This window comes from Mesoplodon bidens (genome assembly GCF_964165515.1).
Source record: "Mesoplodon bidens genome assembly, chromosome: 10".
NCBI lineage: Eukaryota > Metazoa > Chordata > Mammalia > Artiodactyla > Ziphiidae > Mesoplodon > Mesoplodon bidens.
This window is the reverse complement of record NC_138172.1, coordinates 12,092,165-12,098,164: the sequence shown is the minus strand read 5'-3', so window position 1 is coordinate 12,098,164 and position 6,000 is coordinate 12,092,165. Positions and strand designations below refer to the sequence as shown.

At 47.5% G+C, this 6,000-nt stretch overlaps 1 protein-coding gene across 3 annotated transcripts in view; it reads left to right on the top strand.

Moving 5' to 3' along the window:
- The first annotated feature begins 1,493 nt into the window (after nucleotides 1–1,493).
- Nucleotides 1,494–6,000, top strand: part of ITPR1 (inositol 1,4,5-trisphosphate receptor type 1) — a 327,139-nt gene continuing 322,632 nt past the window's right edge. For all 3 annotated transcript variants that reach the window (XM_081245778.1, XM_081245777.1, XM_081245776.1), the window contains exons 1-2: nucleotides 1,494–1,658; nucleotides 2,501–2,577. The gene's annotated coding sequence lies outside the window, so the exon portion shown is untranslated. The remainder of the gene's footprint in view (nucleotides 1,659–2,500; nucleotides 2,578–6,000) is intronic.

The window sequence follows — 6,000 nt, the reverse complement described above, 5'->3', positions numbered from 1 at the left end:
AGGCTGCTCCCAAAATGGGGAGGGAGGCCGTTTAAGGCAATGGTGATGGATTTCCTGAAAGACAAGGACTTAGTACACTTATAGGCTGGACTTGGAATCCAGGCTGCACTACTTAATTGACGGTGTCATCTTGGGAAGTTACTTGATTTCTTTGAGACCTCAGTTGCGCGTCTATCAAATAGGGATAATAAATATGCCTATGGTTGTTAAAACTCATGAAAAGTGCATGTGGGCTGGGCTCAAAATCAGTCTCCCCAATTATTATTATTGCTATTGCTATTGTTGTAGCAGATCCTATGCGGCAGTAGGCAATGCCTGTCCGGAACACTGCGATGTGTTTTGGCTCACCACCATACTCCAGTGCCTGGCACAGCGCCTGGTACCCAGTAGACTCTCAGGAAACGTTTGAGGAATGAACGCACATCTTCTGAGGCTGACTTGCCCTCCCTGCAAAAGCCGCAGCCTGAAGCTTGTAGCCAGGCATCACTTAGCAGTGAGCTGAAACCCACCTTGTCCCTGAAGCCCCTGTCGGAGCTGCTGGAGGGCGCCCCGCCTGGACGCGCATCTTTGTGTGAGCTTCTCTCTCCACAGCCCTTATTTTTCTGGTTTGCGGTTTATTTACTTAAGCATTTACAGCTCCCGGGAGCAGAGGGGCTGCCTGTAGCAGGGTCAGGACCGAGGTCGCGGTTTGTATTTATTTTCTGCCTCTCAATCTCAGCGCTGGCAAGTCACAACCCGGCTCCTTTATTTGTGCACGGAGAGGCTTGCGTTTCTTTACCTTCTGCGGGGCGAGGAAACACACAAGCAGTTCGGGTTCAGGAAAGTGTTCTCAAGCCACTTGCCTGCGTCCCCACTTGCGCTGCTCCCAGAGTTAATTTTCTGTGCAAACCCGAACAGGGCCGAGCAGATTAAATAAAGACAACCTCGCGCCTTTAATCCTTGACCGCAAATACTGGCGTTTTTGTGCCCTGGATTTCTGAAATTCTTGGCTCGGGGACTCAAAGCGGGGGAAGGGTGGGTAACAGCTTGTAAAAACTTCCCAAAGCAGAAATCCAAGCTCCTCCCCGCCCTCTGCTCCCAGTGACACCTGGATTCTAGGAAAAGGGGGCAGCCGAAGGAGGAGAGTCCCCAGGGGGTGGGGGCGCCCCCAGAGAGGGTTTTGGATCGCGGGCTCCAAACCCAGCCGGCTCTCTAGACCCGAGCTCATTTTGAAGCCCGGACTCTCGGCCGGACGCCCCTCCCAGTCCCGGCGTGCGTGTATTTAGAGCCCAGCCCGGGAGCCCATAGGATTCTGGGACTTGTAGTTCATCCTCTCTGCCCCAGGCGCCGCCACGACCCCGGACTCGGACTACATTGCCCAGGGAGCTTCCCGGCCTATATAAGCTGCCAGGAGCCGCTTCGAAGTGCAGTAACCATGTGGCTGAGCTGCTGAAGCTCGTCCTCAGGCTCGCTGGGGTGGGAGGAGAGGAGGAGGAGGTGGTGGTGGAGGAGGAGGCAGAGGGTGGAGAGGGAAAGCTCACGCCGAGAGGAGGTGTGGGTGTTCCGCTTCCATCCTCGCGGAACGAGCTCCCTCTTCGCGGACATGGGATTACCCAGCGGCTGCTAACCCCTCTCCTCGCCCTGCTCCCCAAAAGCGGCGTGGCTCCCCGGGCACCAAGGTAGCGGCTGGGGCCGGGCAGAGGGCGCGGGGAGTTGGTACTGGTTCCCCGGGGGCAGAAGTTTTTGCCTCGTTCTCTGGGAGTTCTTGGTGGATTTGCATGCACTTGCATGCATTTAGAGGTTCTTTTACAGAGGGCATTTTTGGGGGGTTCATTTGAGGTTTAAAAAATTGTGGACTCCATCAACTGGCTTTGAGGGCTGCCCATTCTGGATTGGAATGGCATTCCCCCAAGTTGGAAACTGTTGCAGCTGCTGCAGGAAACAGTTGTGTTTTTTTTTGGGAGGTGTGTGCGGGGGTGTCCTGTGTGAGTCCGCTGAAGGAAACAATCTTTCTTAAAATGTAGCCGTCCCTCGTGCTGCACGGTTGGGAGAATAATGCATGTACTGGGGCCCCAGTGGGGAGGTTTTAAAAAACGGAAGAAAACCCCGGGAGCGGTGAGGGATGAAGTGTCGACGAAGCTCACGCCCTATGAGGATACTTGGCCTCCGCTCTGGGAAACAAGTGCTTTGGGGTCTGCCAAACACTTCGCTTAGTTTCAGCCCCCCGGCGCGTTCGAAGTTTGTGCGCACGTAGTCTCACTTGTCAGTTATATATTGGAAACAAGTAAGCGAAGTTACCTGTAATCCTCACTTAAGTGATCCCACCAACCTACCTTTCAGATTTGGTGGTGGTGGTCGTGTGTGTGTGTGTGTGTGTGTGTGTGTGTGAGTTGGGGGGGAGCGGGGTTGTCTCTCCAGGAAGGAGGCTAACGAAAGTGGAAGTGTGGAATTTGAAAATTTCTCTTAGGCACCCACATCTGGCCAATCTCATATTCAGTCTTCTTTCTTTCTCAATATTTAGGAGCTGACTACGGGAGGAGCAGGACTCGCACCCCTGGCTGGGCGTGTTTTGGCAACAGAGTGCCTGACCCGGGTCAGGTGAGTGTGGAAGCCTGAGAGCTGTAATCAATAAGGAGTTTTTGTCCTAAGCCTATTTAAGTTCCCTCTAAAGACCCATGGAGATGGGGAGTAGGAAAGAAAAGGAAACTTCATAGCTCAGTCTCCAAAATTTGTCACTGCCTTTGGTGAGGGCTTTCGGGAGCGGATGAGATCCAGGGGTCAGTCCTGCCTAGTACTTTTGGCCCTAGCTCAGAAGTGAAGCAGCCTGAAGGTTTATGAGAGGAGGGGAAAAAAAGAAAAACATTAAATGGAGCAGTAAAAGGGATGCCCATTGGTGACGTGAGAATTGAACTTGCCAGGTGGTGTGCTGACGATTTAAATTCTGAAGGATACAGTGTATTTCATCTGCCAAGATATGTAAGCAAAAATTATCTGCTTCTCTCTTTCAAAAATAGTCACTTTCTTTTTTCTTACTGTGAACGTGTGTTTAATCAGAGTAGGTTGGGTTCCAAGAAATGAAAGTGGTTGCTGGCAAACTGAAAGAATTAGAACTTTAAAAAGGGAAGTTCTTGAAGCATAAGATAATAGCATCCAGCCCTTGACTTGAAGCCACTTGAACATCAAGGCATCTGGTGGATTCCTATGGTTTAGGTGCCTGTCATGGGATATGGGCTGAGAGCAGCATTTAACTGTAAACACAAGCAGCTCCTATTTTTTTCCTCCCCAAATGTTCAGACTGCACTTCACGAGAGGGAGGTTTCAACGGGTGCACATACATCCTCATTGCTGCAGGTTTGAGCATCACAAGTTTTTTCTTCTGAAATGGTCAGGAACAGGATAAACAATAGGGTAATAGGGGTGGGGGGCCTGGGTCTTCATAACTTCTTTAACATTCTAAATATTTAGCTGTTCCCTGGGCTACAATCTTTGGGCTTTTCTAATTAGAAAAGAAAAGTCAGACATTTCATTATAGTAGTATTGTGCTTTTGTTTCCTGTTGATAAGCGCCTCAGGAGTGCTCGTGGAGTGGGAAGGATTTGGATGTGTGAGGTCTACTTTCTTCTTGGAGTTCTCTTGACTCGTATGGCTACGTGGGCACTCATAAGGCCAAGGATTGGGTTCAGGTCGCCTCTTCAGAGTAAGCTGCAGGCAGGGAGAAAGTGGTCTCTTCTCTGACTGGTTGCTAAAAATAATAATACCCATTAAGTACTTGTACGCCAGGTCCAGAGCCATACATCACAGAAATCCTGTGAGTCAGGAACAGGTGAAGAAGCTGAGGTGCAGAGAGTGAAATCACTTGTCCGGTAACTAGCACCCAGTGGATGCAAGATATAACCCCAAGGTTTGGGACTCTGCTGCTTCCCACAAATGTACCTAGGTTTGTGGGGGGATAAGGGGGTAACTGGGAAAAGTGGTAAACTTATTGCTGTCGATGAATAATTTTTGCTTGTGTCCCACCAAACGATGAAGGAACAAAGTGACCTTGATGTAAGAAGAAAACGATGTAGCCATAGATGTAGGAATAAAAGACTGTGGGTATTTGAGGAGGTCTTAGGTGTTGTACTGAGTTCGTTTTGGTAAGCTGTGTGCTGAAAGTCTGCATGAGGAGAATAAAAGAAACCAAACCAAACCACAAGGAACGTTGTTTAAGTTCATCATTGGGTTTATCTCACACCTGAAATCCATCTTGATTGTCTGCATCAAGGCATCTGAGCAGGTTACAAGAATCAGGTGTTTCTCCCTTTGAATACTTCGAAAGTTTAAATTGCAGTGAGTCTAAACTGTGAAACGTTGATGTCTTTTCATGCATCCTTCAGTTTGCTTTGTGGCCAGTTGTGTAAGAACACTTTTCTTTTTCATTTCTTACTTTCGCTTGCATGTGTGTGTGAGTGTGTTGAAAGTATAATCTGCTTTTTGAATAATTCAAATTGGAACAGAATATCCTATCAAGATTTCCTTATCAGGCAGGGAAAGTTCTTCATGCTCGTAATGAATTACTCCTGGTCTCCAGTTTGGCACTCATGGAAGTTGTTTGGAGTTAACAGTGGTGTTATCCATTTAAACACAGTGGTTGCCTTTTGGAGGGAATTAGCATCTTTTCTTGGGGAAGGAGAGATGGAATGGTTGCTTACAGGAGAAGAAATAGGCGAACTGAAGACAGATCTGTTGCCTTTAATCTCGAAATATTTTCAGCTGAGGAAGACCGTAGTCTTAAAGAGAGAAAGAAACTGCTAATACAATGGTATACTACCAACTGACTTCCACGGCAAAAACCCAAGTGACTTTTTAGCTCATTTGTAATGATTTCATGGAAAATCTGATTTCTTTACAAGCAGCTCTTAAAAAACAAACCAAAATGAAACAACAAACACCAAATTTGAACAACAGAAAAAACTCAAAGAATTAAAATTAGGCGTGGAGTTAGGTTTTTAGGTCAAGCTGCCCTTGGGCACGTCTAATTAAGGAGTCTACCCAAGGCCAGTGCCCCATCTTTTTGCTGTTGGTTTGATCTTTTAAAATAAAACACATTGCTTTCACAGGCTCGCTCTTTAGTAACTGGAAGTATATGCGATTTTTTAGTTCACTAAGTTTTTGCCCGGCTCTTTTGATGAAATGAATTAAGGCTTGAAGTCAGGGACAGGAATGGCATAATTTCCATGATTCCTACCAATTGTTATAGTGTTTGTGGTTCTGAGGTTTTTGCTAATGAGGATGAGCTGAAACCATCACCCACTGAGCTATTCCTCCTGTTGAACTATGTCCAGGTTCCTCCCTAAACTGGACATTGTTTAAGGCACTTGGTATGATAAATCTATTCCAGAAACTCTAATGCCTGTTAAAGTTGTGGTTCAAATATTTTATTCCTTCATTCAACAAACTTTGAGTACCTGCTATGTGCCAGGGTGTGTTCTAGATGCTGGGGATGCAGCAATGAGAGTCCTATTCCTAAGAGGCTTAAATCCTAACTGGGGGTAGGCAGCCAATATAATAAGGAAGTATTGTGGTATGATATGTAGTAAATGCTATGGAGAAGAATAAAGCTGGGTGAGGGGTAACGGAAAACAACAGTGTTGGTGAGGAAGTGGAGAAATTGGGACCTTTGTGCACTGTTGGTAGGAATGTAAAATGGTGCAGCCTCTGTGGAAGACAGTATTGCTGTTCCTCAAAAAATTAAATGTAGAATTACCAGGTAACCCAACAGTTCCACTTCTGGGTATATACCCCAAAGAGTTGAAAGCAGGGACTCAAACATTTTTGCATACCCATGTTCATAGCAGCATTATTCACAATAGGCAAAAGATGGAAACAACCCGGGCTTCCCTGGTGGTGCCGTGGTTGAGAGTCCGCCTGCCGATGCAGGGGACATGGGTTCGTGCCCCGGTCTGGGAAGATCCTGCATGCCGCGGAGTGGCTGGGCTCGTGAGCCATGGCCACTGAGCCTGCACGTCCGGAGCCTGTGCAC